Source organism: Talpa occidentalis, unplaced genomic scaffold, assembly GCF_014898055.3.
Source record: "Talpa occidentalis isolate TD23 unplaced genomic scaffold, MPIMG_talOcc4v2.1, whole genome shotgun sequence".
Classification (NCBI taxonomy): Eukaryota; Metazoa; Chordata; class Mammalia; order Eulipotyphla; family Talpidae; genus Talpa; species Talpa occidentalis.
Window position 1 is genome coordinate 27,256,239 of NW_026555331.1, and position 21,747 is coordinate 27,277,985.

Genomic DNA, 21,747 nt, shown 5'->3' on the forward strand with positions numbered 1-21,747 from the left:
AGGGGTTTAACTTTTTCAAGTAGAACCCAATCAATCCCTTGAGAAAAGTTGTATGTACAAAATTTTCTAAGTAGTGGCCTACTAAATCAGATTTTCAGGAAATATCAGTGGAAAAATATATATATATACCAATATGGGTTAAGAATCATTATTTCTTTAAGTGTCATTTTTATATTATCCTGAAATGAAAATGCAGGTGATTTAAGTTTTGCTCTTTGCAAATTATTCTAGAAGAACATCAGAGTATGAACTATTTATTAGTTCCTTCTGATGATCTGTGTAACACATAACACACCTCCAATTGTAAAATTAGAATTGAATGAGTAAGGTCTCCAACATTAACAGACATATGTGATTTTGCCTGCCTAGCATCCAATCTCTCTTCTGGTAATAATGCTATGATATTTTTTTGAAGAACTACTCATCCTCAACCACTATCTGGTCATTGTGATGTGTGACCTTCCCAATCCCTATCTGTCAGACTATTTCAAGTGTGTTTTCTAAAGCGATTGTTCAATGGCCCAATTATTTCCATGGGTGTCGACCTGGAAATCTTTCCTAAAGCACTTAGGAAAAGGTCTGTTTTCTTTCCTTTTTTTTTTTTTTTAAAGGTTCTGTTTTTCTGTGGGAGGTGCTCTACTGGGAATACAAACCAAAATTGCTGTTGGCCATCTTGGAAGAATCAGTTAAGAATACTATCAAAACAGAAGTTTAATTCTGTCTTCTCATTTCAGAATCTGACTCGGGGAAAATCCAAACTACGATATCTATCAATATCCAACACTGTTTTAGATCCATCAATAGTAGGTGTCTAAATAAACATTAAAGTCTTGGTCTATGACATTATACTTTACTTTCATCTGTTTCACCAAGTTAACATCTCTGCACTGTAGCTGTCAGTTTTCACAAGAAGATATCAATGACCTCCCAAGTCAGGGGGAAGAACTTCAAGAACACCTTTTTGTCCACATAATACTGTGATCCCTTGCCAATTAATTATATGTAAATAACAATCCTCATTAATCCCTCCCCCAATATTAGTCCCCAATATAACTAACTGGAGAGTAATGTTTGTGAGGGCCAGAAACATGTCTATCTTTTCAGAATTTTATTCCCAGCGCTGGACTCATAGAAGGTTTTAACAAATATTGAAAGAAAAGGGTTCAGAATATTCTGTCTTATTTGAAGACGCCTACCATTCCCAGACCTCATCCACACATGCATGATATGGGAGACAACAGCCATGACTCCCTGTTGCTAATGGTGGATGCTCAGAGCAGCAAGATCTGACTCAAATATGAACCAATCAATTCTTCCCTTAAGAATCTAGAGTTGGGAATCAAGAATTTCATCCTTACATGGGCAGCTCTCATGAAGGAAAGAAAATTCAAACCTCTGAAATTAAAACATCATTGTGTGAACAGAGTAATAGTTTGTCAGTACACAGAAAAATAGTAAAAACAAATGTCTTGAAATAAGTAGAGTTGGGAAACTGAAATGGCATTCTGTTCCAGCTTCTTCATGGGAGTGGCAGCACTTCTGCCCTTCACACCACTGAGATATTTAATGTCTCCTCAAAATAAATCCCTCCCAAGTATTTTTTAAAAAAAAAATTGGCCTAAATTAGCTTTAGCTGATTCCTGTTACATTCAGGTCAAAGACTAAACTCAGACAAAAATTAACCATGTATGACTTCAGTTTGCTTGACAGAATATTGAATAATTAGACATATCAACTTAACTGCATTTGTCCACTTTCCCTCCAGAAAAAATATATAAAAAGCACTGCGTTCTTCTAGCTACTTTAGAGAAATAAACCAGTAAGGTATAATACATGTGTGTCTATGTATATATGATCCTCTCCATCTATAAAAATATGAGTAACTATGTTATATAGACATTATCTGTCCATATCTGTCTCCTACTACATAGAGAGAAAGAGAGAGAGGGGAGGCGGGGGGAGAGAGAGAGATATAGATTGAGATTATAAGGTATTTACTCAGGAAGTTATGGAGGCTGAAAAATACCAAGATACAGAGTTGACAAGCCAGAGTCCCTGGGGAACCAATCAGAAATTGAGTGTGAAATTAAAGCCCTGACAACCAGGAGAACCCTTGTAAAGTCCAGTCTGATTCTGGTTAAGGCAGGATATCCCATCAGGAAGACAATCACACAGAGTGGATATTCTCAATTACTCTGACTTTCTGTTCTATGCAGACCTTCAGTGGACTGGATGAAAGCCCACCAACACCCACCAATCTGCTTTATCCAGTCTACCTACTCAGTGTTAATCGCATGGAAAAACATCCTCACAGACACACTCAGAATATTTTACCATGATATGGGCACCCAGAGCCCAGTCAAGTTGACACAAAATGAACTGTTACTTGGATGATCTTTTTTCCCTGAGCAAGTCTAAATAACAAAATTTCTCTTATGAATGTTAAGTGGGTAAATCTACAATTTTAGCATAGATAAATCATGATGTTATCAATTACCTATTTTGGACATTCACTTCAATTGGGGAACTTCAAAGAGGGGGGAGTTGTAATTTCGAATTCAGAGTTCCTCAAGGGCATGATGATTGATAGACATGCATATCTAAACCTCCCTGATTACATATATTCTGGCCCCAGATGTTTGATTTTTACTTTCAACTGTGCTTTGCCACATTTGAATAACCATCTAACAGATTACCTTGTGCATAAATTTTATGAATGTTTTCAAAATTTGCATGAATAATGTTTATACTTCTGTGGTGGATTTATTTTCCAAACTTAACTTTTGCCATAATTCCCAAACGCAAAAGAAGAAATTCAACAGATTTTAAGAACACTTGTATGTACATACTTAATCAAATCACTTTGTTTATCTACTTAACAAGTGTATAAATATATAGCATTAGGAAGGAATTTAAGGTGAAGTTTAAAGGTTTGGGGTTATGAAAAACCTCACAAGGGTAGAGTAACAATGGAATCATCTAAAAGAAGCTGAAAAGAATAATGATATCACCTCTTAAATGTATCTTGTATACCTCTGAAAAGGGGTGATCTGAATCACACAGTTTTGTAAACCAACATTACTCAATTTAAAAAATAAAATAAAAAATGTATCTTGCAATGAAAATTAAAATTTATGACTAATACACTCATTTAAAAACCATTTTTATTTGTATTGAATATAGATGATAGATAGACAGAGATTTAAAGGTTAAACAGATTCTCAAGGCCCAAATAAAAAATAAGTAGTTGCTTGTCCACTCAAATCCCAATTACAATTCCTGCTCCCAAAGGTATAACCATTGTCAATACTATTTAGCTGAGTCTGCTAGTGTTCTTCTCCTAATCTCTAAATAACATGCTTTGCTACTTTTAAAAACATTTATTAGTTTAAGTATTATTGACTCTATTGATATTTACTATAGAAATATAAAGATGTTATAGCTTGTATGCCCCCTAACATACTTTATTCAAATTTTTGGTTAAATCAACGTTTATATTTTTATTAAGATATTCCATATAAGACACGGTAATTACATTTCTTTGTTCTAAATTTGTCTTTCCCAGAGTTAATAACGAATATTCTTCATAATTTTTCTGTGAACTATTGCTATTTATTTCATCCCAAATCCTTTTCCAGTACAATATAAAGATATCTTTACATGAATATATTGAAAGCTATAAGGTAATCTTTCTGGTGGTTGTTTTCCTCCTATGAAGGTGTCCTTTTTGGTGCCTTCCATCCTTCTGCTCCATTCACTCCATCAATTTTTCTCTGTGACTAAAAATCCTTTCATCATCATCATGAGAATTCACTTGATTTTTGTCCTATATTAGATTCTGGCTTTCTTGAATATTGTATATTCCCCCCTCCCTCTTTTCCTCCTCCTTCTTCTCTTCTCCCTTTTCTTTATTTATTATTCATTCATTCATTCATTCTTTTCTTTTGTTGTTTTTTGCTTCCTCAGAATATATACACAAATTACTTTGTTTTAGGTTTTAGCAAGGCTGGAATTCTCTTTGTTTTGCCCTTATCTACACTATATAGCTTGGGAAGGTATACAATTCTAGGCTGCAAATTATTTTCCCTCATTATTTTTCTTTTATTTTTTTCCAGTTTTATTGACCGATAATGTATTACATTTCATTGTATTACATATAAAATTGTGCAAGTTTAGGGAATACAATATAATGATTTGATATACATTTTGCTAAATTATGATTGCAATAAGGTTACCTACCATCATTTATTAACTTTTGTATATGTGTGTATATGTGTGATCAGAGCATTTAAGATCTACTCTCCTGGCAAAGTACATAATATTATATTGTTAACAACAGTATCTATGCTGGATATTATATCCCCAGAATTTCTTCACCTTTAACTGGCATTCCCGAAGCTTTTGTATCCTTGAGAATGTCTTTATCTTGCCTTCTTTTCTGAAGGATAATTTTGATGTATAAAGTATTTGCTGGTTGGCAGATATTTTTCCCCTTTGATCACTCTGACCTGACAGTTAAAGTTTTGCATGAGAAATCTGTTGATAGTCATGAAGGGATAACTTTTAATTGATAAGTTTATGACAATTTTCCTGCTTTTAAGATTCTCTCTGTCTTTAGCTTTTGATGGTTTAATCTGTGTTTTGGCAATAGTTGAATTTGTTTAAGCCATGAGATTTATAAATATGGATGACATGGGTATGGGAAGATTTCAGTCATTTTTTTAAAAATAAATTTTCATTTTCCCTTTCTTGCAAGAATTCCCATAATTAGCATATTGGTTCTTTTTATAGTACCCATGGATTACATGGCTATCTTCACTCTTTTCATCCTTTTTGATTTGATCTCTTCTGAATGGATAATTTCAAGGCTCTGTCTTCTGTTTCACAGATTCTTTCTTCTGCTTAATTCATTTTGAAGTTAATGCTTTCTATTGCACTTTTAAAATTTCATTCATTATATTCTTAATTCAGAATTCCTGTTTGTTTCTTTTTTGTAATTTCCATCTTTTTAAAATTTCATGTTGTTTGTATATAGTTTCCCTAATTTCTTTGAATTATCACTCTGTGCTTTCTTGTAGTTCATTGGGCTTCCTTAAAACAGCTATTTTGAATTCTTTGTTGGATAAATTGTGGATCTTCATGTCAATTACTAGATCATTAATGTGATCCTTTTCTGGTGTCATGCCTTGATTTTTCATATTTATTAAAGTCTTGCATTTCTCTCTTTACACTTGAAGTAGCTGTCCCCTACTGCAGAACTTACTGACTGAATTTGGAAAAGTATTATCTTTCTTTAGCCCTAGTAGGGATTCTGGTGCTTTATCAGAGCATCTCTGGATGCACTTGTTCCACACTTCTTGCTCCCTCTTGTGACAGAATATTTAAATTGTATGCTTTCTCTTGATCCTGAGGCATACCAATTGCAGACAGTCTCCTTTTGTTTCCCCAAAGGCAATTCTAAGTGGTCAAGTTTGTGATTCTTCCTGACCTCCAGATTTGGTCCAGATTTCTGTGCATGCTCACTAGATGTCTACCAAAGCCTGCTCTTGCTACCATCAGGAGCTTGTATAGGAAACTGACCATGGTGTGGGGGTGGGGGTGAGTTCAGGGCACAGAGTGTTCTGGGTATCTGTGGGTCAGCTGGAGGACTCCATGGATGAGATGTCCCAATGACAGAGGTACGCTTCCTGATGTAGTCCATGATGGAGTTAGTAGGATCCATGTGCCTTTGCTTCATTTTGAGCCCTCAATGCTGTTCTCCCAGCCACTTCTACTGGTTATACAGCTTATGACTCAGTTCTTTTGATGGATAGAGAGAGAATGGATTTATCTGAGAGAACCCCACACAGGTGGTGAAGCTAGATGTTCATTCACATATTCTCACTTTCTCCCACAGGAGAAATCACAAATCAAAAGAGTTCTCTTTGTCTACCTTCTCACTGCTGCTATGGACAATATACTTTCTTTTTTTTTTTTTTTTTTTTTTTTTTTTTTTTTTAAATATTAAATTTTATTTTTATATTCCCCCATACAATTGCAAACGCCCCATTCTGACCCCAATCCTTCCCCTCCCGCCCCCCACCCCCCAAAAAGTGTCTCTGGTTCATAGTTTTTTGTTGATTTTGATTTTCACTTTCTTATATTCATTTTCCTGGTCCCTTATTTAAGTTTTCTAGATTCCTGCTATGAGTGAGACCATCCGGTATTTTTCTTTTTCTTTTTGGCTTATTTCGCTGAGCATGATCCCTTCCAGTGCCATCCATGTTGCTGCAAATTGCATGTGTTTATCTTTTTTGAATGCTGAGTAATATTCCATGGTATATATGTACCACATCTTCTTGATCCAGTCATCTACTTTTGGGCATTTGGGTTGTTTCCAAAGCTTAGCTATTGTAAACAGTGCTGCTATAAACATAGGAGTGCAGGTGCTCTTTGGAATTGATGTTTCTGTGTCCTTTGGGTAAATACCTAGGAGTGGAATTGCTGGATCATATGGAAGCTCTATGTTTAGTAGGTCCAGAAATCTCCACACAGCTCTCCATAGTGGTTGGACCAGTTTGCACTCCCACCAACAGTGCACAAGAGTTCCTTTTTCTCCACATCCTCGCCAACATTTGTTGTTGCTAGTTTTTTTAATATGTGCCATTCTCACTGGTGTGAGATGGTATCTCATGGTAGTTTTGATTTGCATTTCCCTGATTACAAGTGATGTTGAACATTTTTTCATATGTCTGTTGGCCATTTGCATTTCCTCTTCAGAGAAGTTTCTTTTTAGCTCTTCTGCCCATTTTTTGACTGGATTATTTTCTTTGTTGTTGCTGAGTCTCATCAGCTCTTTGCAGATTTTTGTGATCAGTCCTTTATCATTAGTGTTGGGTGCAAAAATGTTCTCCCAGTTGGTGGGGTTTCTCTTTGTTTTTGTTATTGTCTCTTTTGCTGTGCAGAAGCTCTTTAATTTGATGTAGTCCCAGCTGTTTATCTTTCTCTTCACTATCACTGCTTTGGGTGATGTGTCTGTAAAGATGTCTTTGATGTGCAAATCCCGTAGTGTTTCGCCTATATTTCCTTCTATGTATTTTATGGTTTCAGGTCTTATGTCTAGTTCTTTAATCCATTTTGAGTTGATTTTTGTGTATGGTGTGAGGTAGTGGTCAAGCTTCATTCTTTTGCATGTAGCGACCCAGTTTTCCCAGCACCATTTATTGAACAAACTTTCTTTGCTCCAATGCATAGTCTTTGCTCCTTTGTCAAAGATTAGTTGACCATAAATCTGTGGGTTTATTTCTGGATTTTCTATTCGATTCCATTGGTCTGTATGTCTGTTCTTGTTCCAATACCATGCAGTTTTGATGATTATGGCTTTGTAGTATAGTTTGAAGTCTGGGAGTGTGATGCCTCCATTTCCTTCTTTTTTTTTTCAGTAGAGCTTTGGCTATTCGGGTTTTTGGTGATTCCATATGAATTTCATCAATAATTGTTCTATTTCTTTGAAGAATGCCATTGAGATTTTGATTGGAATAGCATTGAATCTGTATATTGCTTTTGGTAGGATGGCCATTTTAATAATGTTTATTCTTCCAATCCATGAGCAGGGGATGTCTTTCCATTTCTTTGTGTCTTCTTCTATTTCTTTTAACAGTGTTTTATAGTTTTCTTTGTATAGGTCCTTTACCTCTTTTGTTAGATTTATTCCCAAATATTTGATTTTTTTTGTTTCGATAATAAAAGGGGTGGTTTTTTTGATTTCTTCTTCTTCAGATTTATTGTTTGTGTATAGGAAGGCTACTGACTTTTGCGTGTTGATTTTGTATCCTGCCACTTTACTGAATTGATTGATGAGTTGAATTAGTTTTTCTGTGGAGATTTTGGGGTTCTCTATGTATATTATCATATCATCTGCAAATAGTGATAGTTTGACTTCTTCTTTTCCTATTTGGATTCCTTGGATGTCTTTCTCTTGTCTTATTGCTCTGGCTAGGACTTCCAGTATTATATTGAAAAGCAGTGGTGAGAGTGGACATCCTTGTCTTGTTCCAGATCTTAATGGAATTGCTTTCAGCTTTTCACCATTGAGAATGATACTGGCTGTTGGCTTGTCATAGATGGCCTTTATGATGTTGAGGTATGTTCCTTGTATCCCAAGAATTTCAAGGGCTTTTATCATGAATGGGTGTTGCACTTTGTCGAAAGCTTTCTCAGCATCTATTGATATTATCATATGGTTTTTATATTTCTTTTTGTTGATGTGTTGGATAACGTTGATTGATTTTCGGATGTTAAACCATCCTTGTGCCCCTGGAATGAATCCAACTTGGTCGTGGTGAATTATCTTATGGATACATTGTTGGATTCTGATAGCTAAAATTTTATTGAGGATTTTTGCATCAGTGTTCATTAGGGAGATTGGCCTATAGTTTTCCTTTTTTGTGTTGTCCTTATTCGGTTTTGGTATTAGTGTAATATTGGCTTCATAGAACGTGTTTGGTATTGTCCCTTCCTTCTCAATTTTTGGAAGAGTTTGTGAAGGATAGGCACTAATTCGTCTCTGAATGTTTGGTAGAATTCATTTGTAAATCCATCAGGTCCTGGGCTTTTGTTTTTGGGGAGGTTTTTAATTACCATTTCAATTTCGCTGCTTGTAATTGGTCTGTTTAGGTGTTCTATTTCTTCTTTATCTAGCTTTGGGTGATTGTAGAGTTGTAGGAATTTGTCCATCTCCTCTAGATTGTTGAACTTGTTTCCATATAACTGTTCATAGTAGTTACTGATTATTCTTTTGATTTCTGCTGTGTCCGTTGTGATTTCTCCTCTTTCATTTATGATTCTGTGTATTTGTGCTTTCTCCCTTTTTTCCTTTGTGAGCCTGGCTAGGGGTTTGTCTATTTTATTTATTTTTTCAAAGAACCAGCTCTTGGTTTCATTGATCTTTTGGATTGTTTTTTTAGTTTCAATTTCATTTATTTCTGCTTTGGTTTTTATTATTTCTTTTCTTCTACTGGTTCTGGGGTTTTTTTGTTGTTCTTTTTCTAGATCTTTGAGCTTCGAGATTAGGTTGTTTCTTTGAGTTCTTTCTTGTTTTTTGATGTGAGCTTCTATTGCTATATATTTTCCTCTTATTACTGCTTTTGCTGCATCCCATACATTTAGGATATTGGTGTCCTCCTTGTCATTCAATTCAAAGAATTTTTTAATTTCTTCTTTGATCTCCTCGTTAGTCCAGTGGTCTTCCAGTAGTATGGCTTTTAATCTCCATGAGGTAGGATAGTACCTTGCCTTCTTTTTATGATTTATTTCTAGTTTGATGCCTTCGTGGTCAGAAAAGATGGTTGGTATGATTTCAATCTTGGTGTATCTGTTGATGTTTGTCTTGTGCCCCAGTATGTGATCGATCCTGGAGAATGATCCGTGTGCGCTTGAGAAAAATGTGTACTCCGTTTTTTTTGGGTTTAGTGTTCTATAGATGTCTGTTAAGCCCAAATGCTCTAGGTCCTTATTTAGAGCTTTAGTTTCTTTACTTATTTTTTGTCTTGTTGATCTATCCATTGTTGATAGTGGTGTGTTGAAGTCTCCCACTACATATGTGTTTTCTCTGATGTCTGTTTTCAGAGAGGACAACAGTTGTCTGATATATTTTGGTGCTCTTTCGTTTGGTGAGTATATGTTAATGAGTGTTATTTCTTCTTGAAGTATTGTCCCCTTAATCATAATGTAGTGACCATTGGGGTCTCTTTTTATTTTTTTGAGTTTGAAGTCTGTTTTATCTGATATAAGTATAGCTGTTCCTGCTTTCTTTTTTGGCCCATTTGCTTGTAGGATTGTTTTCCATCCTTTGACTTTGAGCCTATTTTTATCTTTTGTAGCTAAATGTGTTTCCTGGAGACAGCAAAAGGTTGGGTTTTGTTTCTTAATCCAGGCTGCAACTCTGTGTCTTTTTATTGAAGAGTTTAGTCCATTTACATTTAGCGTTAATATTGATATGTTAGCATCTGTATTTGCCATTATGTTTGTCTTTCCTTTGATTTTATTTATTTATTCTTTTAATAACTTTTTTTTTTTTTTGGTCTTCTTTCGTTGTTATTCGTCCCTCTGAGGTTCTGGCTTTAGGATTCCTTGTAGTATTTTTTGGAGTGGGGGTTTAGTCGCAATGAAATTCCGGAGTTTCTCTTTGTCTGGGAAGGTCCATATTCTTTCTTCATGGAGGAAAGAGAGCTTTGCGGGATAGAGTATTCTTGGTTGGCATCTGTTTTCTTGGAGTCTGTTGACTATGTCCCTCCACTCTCTCCTTGCCCGTAGTGTTTCTTCAGAGAAGTCTGATGTCAGCCTGATTGGTTTTCCTTTGAATGTTATCTGTTTCTTCCCTCTTGTCAGCTTCATTATTTTTTCCTTGTCCTGGATTCTTGGGAGCTTTACTATTATGTGTCTTGCTGTGTTTTTCCTTTCGTCGTGGAAGTTTGGTGTTCTTCTTGCTTCTTGTATATCAATTTTCAGCTCCTTCTTCGCATTTGGGAAGTTCTCTTCAATTATATCCATGAATATTTTCTCTGTTCCTACATCTCTCTCCTCTCCTTCTGGAATTCCTATAACTCTTATATTTCCTTTCCTCATGGAGTCAGATAGTTCCCGAAGTCTTTCTTCATTCTTTTTCCTTCGTACTTCTCTTTCCTTTTCTGTTTTGGTTCTTTTTATTTCTGTGTCTTCAAGATTACTTATTCGTTCTTCCATTTCATCTATTCTGCTTTCATTGCTTTTCCCAGAGTTCTTTAGTTCCTCCATTAATTCTTTGATCTCCTGCATTTCTCTTACTTCCCTCTTTAGGGACTCAATTTCCTTCTTCTGATCTATCACTTTTTTAATCATGGCAATTTTAAATTCTCTTTCTGGAAGGCTCAGAAGTTCTTCCAAGTTGCTGTCGTTGCAATCTGGGGAGTGGTTTTCTTTTTGTGGTGTGCTTCTTTCCTGAGGAGTTTTTAGGTTGCGTGTGGTTCTTCTACTCCCTACTGTCTGTTTTCTAATTTGTCGTATGCGTTGGGACACTGTGTTGCTCGGACTGACTGACATCTTGGGTGAACTTCTCCGCTCCCCTCTGGCTCTTCCAGGAGCCATCTCTGTCTTCTGGGGGAGCTTTCTGCTGGTTTTAGGCAGTTTTTACTGAAGAAATGTCCCTGTTCTCAAATGGCGAAGCGGGGTGCAGTCCCTGCGCCTCCGGTTTCAGGCACACTCTTCTGCGCACCCGGTCTGCCCCAGACGTGGGTGCCTGCTCCCTCTGTGGGCTCAGACTGCTGGTCGGAAGGGGCCTGGCGTGGAATAACTTCCCGGCTGGCCACTGGGTCCTCCAGAAACCTTCTGCCCTTTTCAAGCAGTCTTAAGAAATGTCCTGTTTTATAGGGTGTTAGTGACTTTTTTTTTTCCTGGTCGCTAGGTGGCGCCAGAGATCTCTCCTATTGTCCTTGGGGGGCTGTTTTTCGCCTCCCCCACCCCGTGGGACAGAGAACAGAGCGGGAATGGTAGGGTACACCTCAACAGCTTTGGGGTGCTGTGTCTGCCTTGTGCCCCACCGTCGTGGAGAAACCACGCCCCGAATTTTCGTGCCCCGGGTCTCAGTTCAAAGCCCTCAGTTCCAGGACGCGGGCTGTAGCCCAGTTCAGTGGCGCGGGAATGGCGCCTTTGGCACCGCTCCCGTGCCTGGGCGCCTGGTTCCTGCTCACTCAGGGAGGGACCTTCACCTCAGTGAGGACCTCCGCGCGTCTCCCCGCAAGCCTAGGTCGTCTCCCCGCAAGCCTAGGTCGCAGGCGCGGGGACCTGGGCAGCCGCGATCCAGGTCTGCACTTGCTTTTCAAGCTCCCCGAGCGCGCCGCGTTTCCGCGCCAGCTTACTGGCAGCCCGGGCTGTGTGCGCGTCTCCCGGGGTCTTTGTTCTTCTCTAATGGCGCCCGGAGCCGTTCGCTCACCGCCGAGGCGGATCCTGCAGGGTTCGCCTCAGCTCCCGTTCACGGGGTGTGGTGGCTGCAATAGTTCCTTTCCAGGCACAGTCCCGCTTGCTGCGTCGTTTGTTCTTGTTGGTCGTTTTGGTTTGTTGTTTCCTCCTCTCTGCCGGTCGGAGAGTGCCGCCTCTGTGGGCGGGGGAGGGGAGCAGGGTTCTGCGCTTCCCTCCCTTCTAGTCCTCTTTTATGGCCACTTTCTTCTTCGGGCAGTTCGCTGGCGTCACCCGTTTATCTTCCGTGTCCCGGTTCTCACTGGGACCTGCCGCTTTTCCTCCCTATTCACTTTTTTTAATGGGAGATCTTAACTCGCAGCGTCTCCTCGCCGCCATGTTGCTCCGCCCCCTCGGACAATATACTTTCTTCACCCTGTCACTAGTATCATCTGTGATGGCTAATTTTATGCATCAACTTGACTGCACCATTAGGTGCCCAGATTAAATATTATTTCTGGGTGTCTATGATTGTATTTCTGAAAAATATTAGCATTTGACTCAAGGGGCTCAGTGAAGTAGATTTCCACTAGTATAGGAATTATGTAGTACTCTGAAAACATGAATAAAAGTCAGAGGAAGGAAGAATTCATCCCTTTTTCTTCTTTCCTGCTTGCTTGAGCTGGGACAATGGTCCTTTCCCATTCTTGGACTGAAATTTATACCATTAGCTTCCCTGAGTCTCAGACTTTTAGATGCAGAATGCAAAAACACCAATGGATAGCCTGGGTCTCTAGTTTGTAGACAGCAGATGTGGGACTTCTCAACTATCACAATCTTGTGAACTAATTCTTCATAATAATTCTCTCTCTCTCTCTTTCTGTTTCTGTCTCTTGAGAGAGACATACAGAGAGACAGAGGAACAGAGAAAGAAAAAGAAGAAGAGGGAGAGAAAGAGGAAGGGGGAGAGAGAGAGAGAGACTTCTTTTTCTTTGAAACCCTAAAATTGTATCTGTGCCTATACTTAGCTAGGTGATCCTTTGCATATTATTAAATGTTGGTACGCTTCAGTTTATTTATATTTAAAATGGAAGCATGGCATCTGCAGGAGATACTTGTATTAGATGATTTATTACATGTGAAGTGTTTGGCATGTAGAGAGTGCTGTTTAATTGTTAGCTAATAAAAACTTAATCCAAATCTTTTACCTCCTCTTTTTTAGCAACAGAAGTCTAATCTTGTTCAAATATTCAGTTAGAACTGCTAATTTTCTGTCATTACCTTCCATTAGATTTGGCTTTGTGATTCAGTTCAGACCAATGAAATGCAAGCAAAAATCTACAGAGTAAGGCTTTGAGAAAATTACTAAAATATTTATGCTCAAAAGCCAGAATGCATCTTTCTAGTATACTCCCTTATTCATATCTAGAATGGGCTTGATGCCTGGATATAAAAAAGCCATCTTACAAATATGAGAACAAAATCTACACATTTTGGATCACACTTGGAAAGGAAAAGGAGACAATTCTGATGACTTCCTTTACCAATGGATCAGTTTTGATCTTACTCAGGAATCTTACTTTCTGAGGAGGAAACATACCTGTTAGGTTATGCATTTTTATTTGGGTTTCCATTACATCCTGCCAAAGGCAATCTTACCTGCTACTCAAGGAGGGGTGGACTCTATTCTTGTTTTTGAAATCTTAGTTTTGGGAGGTTATTTTCTTATTCTGTTTTATATTCAATTTTCTTTTCACAGTTTAGAAATTATTTTATTATCTATGAACAATTTTAATCATTTCTGCCTACTCTCCTTATCTTTAAGATTTACTCCATCACTTTCCTTGTATTTTCTTTTCTGGAGGAAAGAAAAATAACAGTATACCTCTCCTTGGGACTGTGAAGTTTAATGCTTTCAGGGACCATGGGTAATGTGAAAGAAATGAAGCATCAAGGTGTAAGACAGGGATTGGTGAGGACTGGAGAGTATATGTCTCAATAAACGTACTTAAATATAATAATTAAAGTGAATATTGTACTACTGAAAGAAGAAACATTTGTCAGCCCAATCTGATTAGGCAACAATTCTGCAAACGCTGATTCTGACTGAAAGACATATGCAGACATGAAGGAAGTTTCATACTTGCTGATGTGCAATGCATGGTCTCACCAACATCAGTAACACTGTAAAGCAATATGCAATTAAGACCTTTAAAATTAAAAGTGTATTTGGTTAAAATACTTCCATCTGTCTCCTTTTAAACAGTTTTTCCCCATTTGGCTTTTGGGCAATATATAAGCTAATGCATGACAATCAACAGGCAAAATAAACAAAAATCCTCTCTGAGGAGGGTTGTTTTGTTTTGTTTTGTTTTTTAAAAAAAGTAGTATTGTAAGCAAAAATGTAACTTAGGGGCCTCCTTGGTGGTGCAAGGGGTTAAGCACCGCACTATGAAGCAATCTGCAGCCTCTGAAGCACAGTTCAACACTCAGCCAGCTAGGGAGCAAACCACATGTGCAGCAGACCTCTCCTGACTCAGGGCTGCTCCCCTCAGCTTTATACTTCGGTCAATCTACCTGCTCTGTTCCCCACTCTGTCTCTGGTGAATCCTATCACCACCCCATCCCCCCGCATCTCTAGCCTGTACCCTAGCTGTATGCATAAATAAATAAAGGTTTTATTTATTTATTTATTTTTTAAAGATTTATTTATTTGTACAAGCACTGGGTACAGCCAGAAGTGCGGGAGGGTGAGAGAATTCACCAGAGCCAGAGCAGAGAGCAGAGCAGGCAGACTGATGAAATACACTGCTGAGGGGAGCAGCAGGCGGCAGGAGAGGTCTGTGCACCATGTGGGACCCTCACCGGTGGCCAGGGAACAAACCTGCACTGCAGTGGCTGCGGGCAGCTTCGCAACCCAGCGCTCAACCTCTACACCACCAGGGAGGCCCAATAAATAAATCTTTTAAAAAAAATGTAACTTAGAAAAATATGCATTTCCCGCCCTGATCCCTTCTCAATTTCTTTTCTCTCCTTGGCTTAGTATATAAGTTGGGGAGTTGCATTATAATAATGGCTTTGAGGTTTCTGAAGTACTTTAAAACCCTAACAAAGCAGGTGTTACTAATGATACCCAATTCCCACATATAAATTACAGATGTATATACCCTCCGTTCCTGAAAGATGGCATCTGAATGAGCCAACCAGAGCCAGGCCTATGCCATTTTCATTCTCTACAGCCATGAGTGAATTGCAGTTTTAATAAAGACTAACTGTGGTTATTCCGTCTATAGGTCAATTCTTTGCTCCTACACACTTACATTGCACAGACACAAGTTTTGTCAGCAAAGAAACTAGAGTTTAGAATGGAAATGGATTTTCTTAATCTCACGCAATAACTGGAAAAGCTGATATTCTATCCATGAACTGCCTAATTAGAAAGATGATAGAGTTTTTCTTATGCCAGTCATGCTCCCTACCAGTGGATGTTTTAAGCAAGCTATAGCCTTAAACAAATGGACAGGACTGGGAATCAGGAAACCAGTATTCATCCTCTTAGAGAATGTTTCTGATCTTTTAGCCTCAATGTTTACATTTGTGATTATAAATGAATTATCAAATTCTATTATTTGATACCTCTATAATTGTTAGTTTTAAGTACTATATCTTAGACCGTGGATTTCTGAACAGCAAGAACTTTGTCTAAATATTTAACTTGCTTATTTATCTAGATAGACATTGAAAGTGTTTTTGATAATTTGTCAAATTTTAAATGTATTTTCTTTATTATCTTTTCCAGTTTAGTAGATTGGAGGACTCTATGCAGCAAAGATAAATAATCATGTATTTGGAACCAGTTTTATTGAGGATTGCCAATTCAGATGACTGGATAAAGAAAACATGATCTTTTATCATCTTTTCAGCATTTGTAGGGGAAAAAGTCTGAGTTTTACTCAATATGAAACATTATCTTAGGATTTTCATAATGTAAGTAGATGTTTATTACAATTTGGAGAGGAAGATTTTAAATATTTAGGATTGGTAGGAAATTTAGTTCAGGATATCAAACTAGTGGGTTTAGTATGTAACTATAAAATCTTTTTTAAATATTTCCTAGGTAATATAAAATTTGTATTCTGTATTTTCAAAAACTGAAATAGATAATGACCAATGTTAGTTTGGATTTCAACCATTATAAAATCTGTTTTATACTTAACTTTTAAGCTTACTTTACTTTTAAGGTAATATCCTGTTACCTTATATTCTCAGCCTGGCAGAAAATTATTTACTACTGATGTCTGAAATGGGGAAATACTTCCCACTGCTCAACTTTGATCTAAAACTTAACTTCACATGACTACTTAGATGAAAACTACCAGAAAATATTCAGTAGCTTCCTATGTTTACACCTTATTTATTTTAATTTACAAAGAGCTTCTTTTTTTTAAATCAAAGTAACACTGGTTTACAACACTATATTTGGTTTTGAAAAACAGGTTCACACCTCTTCAGATGTATGTCACTTACCACCACCACGAAGCACCCCGTCCTCCACCATAGACCAATGGGCTCCCTATCCCCTTTGTCTCTCACCCCCCACTCTCCCCTCTATTTCTGCGCCAATAAAATAAAATAAAATCTAGACATTCATAGTTGAAACCATTCCAGCGTTTGATCTCTCAACTTCTCTCATCAAAAAGTAAATAAATTTATATTGTATATATGCCATATATGTAGTCACTCTTTTCAGGACTAGCAAACTCAAGCTTGGAAAACTACCCCCAAAAATAGATCTGGTCGGGGTCTAATTGTTTTCTTATCACAATGGCAGAAATATTCCAAAATAAAGATTCGTTTAACTTAAAAGCAAGTAACATTATGAGGGCCAATCATGTATGCCCTAATGTTAATTACTGCATTTATAAATTTACATTTTATAACTAGATGAACTAGAAATACTAAAAGGAGTAAAATCTAAGGGAAGGGAAATTAATTTCGGAACTTCAACATTAAGGAGAAGGCATGCTGTTTGGACTACAAAGTAGGATTAGGGTCTACAGTTCACTCCTTGATTGAGTGATTCATTCCTGTATTCAATCAAATAGACTTCCTGAGAATTTGTTATTTGTCACCCTGTCTTCTAAAGGCTAGAGTTAGACAATTTGCAACAGGAAACAAGTAGACAATATTTCATAACTGGGTTCTGGGGAAGGAAGATGATCTTAGATGAAAAGAACAGAAAGGTGAGCAAAAGAAAGCCACTTAAATTTTGACTTCTCAGATATTTGGCCTAAGTCCAAGTGAGCTTTATTGAGATAACACTTTGGTCAGAGTAAGCAAAAGCAAGTGTGCAGTTTAGAGCTAAAACAAACAAACCCATATCTTTCAACCTTTACCAACAACTATTATTTCGGTGAATACTTCTATAGTTTCAATAAAACATTCTGACTGCAATAACAGTTTATTTTCATCTAAAACATGCATTAATTTTTCTTTAGTATAGTTATTACTTGATGGTTCACCACCTTAAATGAAAGGGTCACCTTATTCAAGTAAATAATATAAATATCAATAAATAGAGAAAATGACAAGGATAATTGATTTTAATAAAATGAATGCCTCAATGTTTTTTTCCCTGATTTTATTTTTTTTATATTTATTTAAACCTACTGAGGTTTCTCTTTTAACAATATGAAACAACATTGTAATAGAAAACTTTAGATGACACCATAATTTTTACATAACTATTACACAGAAGACCTTTCTTTAAGACCTTTCAAAGGGTGTATTCTGCCTCCTTGTTTTCCTTGTAATGTTATAGCTAATCATTTATCATAATATAATATATCTAACTCTTCTTCATGAAGAGATGGATGAGAAACATTAGCCACTATATAAAAAATGTAACTTAAGAAATACTTTAATAAAAATATTTCTTATCAATGCATTATTATGTGCTATGGTTTGTGTTGAATCTCCCTCAAATTCAAATGTTGAAATCCTAATCTCTAGTACTTCAGCATTTGGCATTATTTGGAGATATGGTCTCTATAGAGGTAATCAAGTTAAAATGAGGTCATTAACATTGGCACTTACTCAATATCACTGTTGTCTTATTAAAAAGGGAAATTTAAAAGCAGACATATACACAGGGAGTACCTCAATTGGCGGTAAAGGCAGAGATCGGGGTGATCAAATCAAATTAAAAAAATGCAAAAATTTCCAGCAACATACCAAAAGTCAGCAGAGAAGCATGGATCTGACTCTTTTTCACAGTCCCCAGAAGAAACCAACTGAGCTGGCATATTAATCTTGCACATCTAGCCTCGAGGACTGTAAGACAATACAGTCGACAATACAGTCTGCTATTTATTTCTCGTTAGATGTTGAAATTTTTCACAGCCCTAGTGTATTGTCTATCATTAGCCTTATTTCATAAAGTATTACACAAAGAAATGAACTCAGGAAAGAATTAATCATCTTGCAAGAAGAAATGAAAGAGAGGTCAGAAATCCAAGGTCTTTTGGGATTGGAACATCCAACTTCTTAAAAGGATTGAACTGAAAAGATTTTTAGAAACAAGGCACAGTAAAAAATAACAACAACAAATATGTACAGTAGAAAAAAGATTAGAAGGGAGACGCCATAGAAGAGGTGCAATTTAACCCCAGTTGTTCAAAGAAACACAAAAGTAGGAAAGTGCCATGTCAGTAGAGAAAGTTGCCATATGAAATAAATGGGAATATTAATTTTACAAAAAATCTTTGGGTATGATTAGTGCTTGCATGACATGGGCTGAAGCAAATAAGATCAGAATCAATGCTTTCTGAGGGAACTGTATTATCAAGGAAACCACAAGTGCACTGTTAAAAATAGGTATATATTTTAAAATTCAATTACTAAATCAATTCTTGTGCATTTGAATCCTTCTACAAGAAGACCATATTTCCCGAACTTAACACATATGGCTGAGGAGAATAATGACCAAAAAGAAACTCAAAGGGTCCTAGCCAAGGGCTATACAAAAAAAAAAAAAACAAACAAAAAAAAACACACAAAAAACAAAGTAACTCTTTCCGGACAGTGAACTTAAGGCCTAAACCAGTGTTTCAGAATCACTAAAGAACATTGGCTGGTGTTTATCTCTTATTCTTCCCCTCTCAATTCATGATATTGAATGTAGACATCCTGTGTTTGAATGTAAAGTGAAGGTGCAGATAACTTGTTTGGTGTTTTTTCTTTTGGTTTTGTTTTGTTTTTCTGGTTCACAGATCACCTGGCCATGAGGAATCATATATAGATGTGATCGAGATGGCAGAGATCCTATATCCTGAGATGGAAGATGGGAATGGAAAAACATCAAAATACTATCTTTGAAGAAGGGAGAAAAAGTGAATTTGTTTGCTATATAAGAGGAAGAATGACATATTTTGTTGACCAGAATTTGGTAGTGATTGAGACTATGTTATATGTTCAACACATTGGTTTTCTCTTGCTGACAGAAAGGACAATTGCATGTTATTCTCCCTTGAAATTAGACAAATTTCAGACATATATAAGCATATATGGATTACAGTATAATGAAATTACAAGTATAAGCCATTCACTTAAGAAATATAATATTAAACTGTATAGGATACTTCATTCGACTCACTGCCCACTGTTAACTACTCATTTGAATTTAGTAGTATCATTTTCATGCAACTTTATGTATATTGGGATTGTGACATGTGACATAAGGGTCATGTGACATAGTTCAGGTCAATGGAATGTAAACAAAATAATGTAAAATATTTTTAGGTTCTGCCCTTAAATAATCTTGTACAATTTTCTATTCCCATATTCCCTGTCAGTGTTACTCTTGTACACTGTTTTGAATGTACTAATAGCTAGAAGCATCCTTGGGGCCCTGAGTCACCACTTAGAGGGGAATTGTTCAGAAGAGCTGCCTCACCTACATCATGCTGTGACCTGAATGAAAAATAAAGAGATTCTTAGGTGGATTTCTTTCTTTCTTAAAGATTTATTTATTTATACAATAGCTGGGGTATAAGCAAGAAGTGCAGGAGGGTGAGAGGATTCACTCTGTAAGAAGTGCAGAGTGGGGAGCAGAGCAGGCAGACAGACCAAAAGCACTGCTGAGGGGAGCAGAGGGCGAGACAGGAGAGGTCTACCGTGCCATGTGGGTATCTCCCTGGCCGGCTGGGAATCAAACCTGCACTGCAGAGGCTGTGGTCAGCTTCATAACATTGTGCTCAACCCCCTGCACCACCAGGGAGGCCCAGATTTCTTACTATAATATAGCCTAATATATTCTGCCTAAAACAGATATCCTAAGACCACGGCAGCCCAATTTCTATTTCGTAGCTTGTTATAATGGTGAAAGCTTAATTTAATCCAAAATATAGCTAGACTTTATACCCTATTTTGACAATCCAACAAAAGCACCACCTCCAAAATTACCCTGGATGGTAACTATTCTAATTTACAGTTTCTCTGCATACCACGTCTAACCTTTCCTCAAGGATTAGGGAGGGAAAAAAAGGTCAATTTCTAGAGGAATCACTAGTAGATTTTGAAAGATATTTTGTAGTATACCCAGAGGGTTTTACATTTCACACTTAGATCTATTTGCATGTCTCTGAACATCAGTTTTTTCAGTTTCCATGTGTTTTTGTATATGTTCCCATAAATAGGAACTCATCACACTAGTTTTCCTTTTTTCTTTCCAGATCCTGGGATGAAGATTCAGATACAGATATCTAAAACAACATTACTAAAGAAAATCATCAATTCTTACTCTTGCTTGAGGCCCCCTAGGTTGGCATATCTTTTGCTTACTCTCCTGTGGAATTTGTGTGACTCATGAAAGGTTTAAAAAAAGGTGCTAAAAATCGTGCCATAGTTACAACTGGTGACATGTCTGGCCCTTAAGATATGTAGATCTATGTGTTCAAAATTTCTTCAAGTAGAAACCAAGCACAAATCTCAAAGAAAAGAAATTTAACTTTTACATTTTTAAAATTCCAAACAGCCAAATGTCTACAGAAAATCCAGATATATATGTAGTTCATTATCAGAAAAGAATTTTTATCTTGACAGTATAACAAGCAACTAGAAACCAATAAGGAAAAGACAAAGAACCTAATATAATATGGAGAAAAGTATACAAAAGGCAATTAATACATGAAAATAAAAATGAACTTAGAAAAGATGTACATCATCATTAGGAATCTGGAAAATACAAATTTTAAAGCCATAATATCCATTTATACTCATCAGATTGGCAAAAGTTAAATACTGAACATACCAAGCCTTGAAAACATGTACAGAAATGGAAACTGACACACAGTCTCTTTGGAAGTATAAATTAGTCACTATATGGATAGTAATTTTTCAATACCTACTAACTTTGAAGATGGGCATATTTACAATCCCAACAATTCTACTACATAGAAAAACCACAGCACTGTGTACAAAGAGACAAAAAGATACATAAATATTTGCAATAGTATAGATTATTTAGTAACTTGCAAGGTCATAAACATGAGACGCTAAGTAAAATGCAATGTATTTATGCAAAGGAATATTATAAAGCAGCTTAAATGAATGAACTAGACATACATGCTTCACCATAGAAAAATGAGAAAACATAATATTAAATAAAAAAGAAAAAAGATATAGGCTGCCTGGTTCCACTTTTATGCATTTAAAAATGAAAAACAGTATTATTTATCTTTATGGTCCTAAGCCCAACTCATAAATATACATAAAGTTGCATGAAAATGATACTACTAAATTCAAATGAGTAGTTAACAGTGGGTAGTAGTCAAATGA

At 36.6% G+C, this 21,747-nt stretch overlaps 1 long non-coding RNA gene across 1 annotated transcript in view; it reads left to right on the forward strand.

The window, feature by feature from the left end:
• LOC119238819 (uncharacterized) overlaps positions 1-19,907 on the forward strand; it is a 35,974-nt gene extending 16,067 nt beyond the window's left edge. Inside the window, exons 2-3 of the long non-coding RNA XR_005123685.2 lie at positions 15,710-15,897; positions 19,182-19,907. This is a non-coding gene — a long non-coding RNA (uncharacterized LOC119238819). The remainder of the gene's footprint in view (positions 1-15,709; positions 15,898-19,181) is intronic.
• Positions 19,908-21,747: the final 1,840 nt, after the last annotated feature.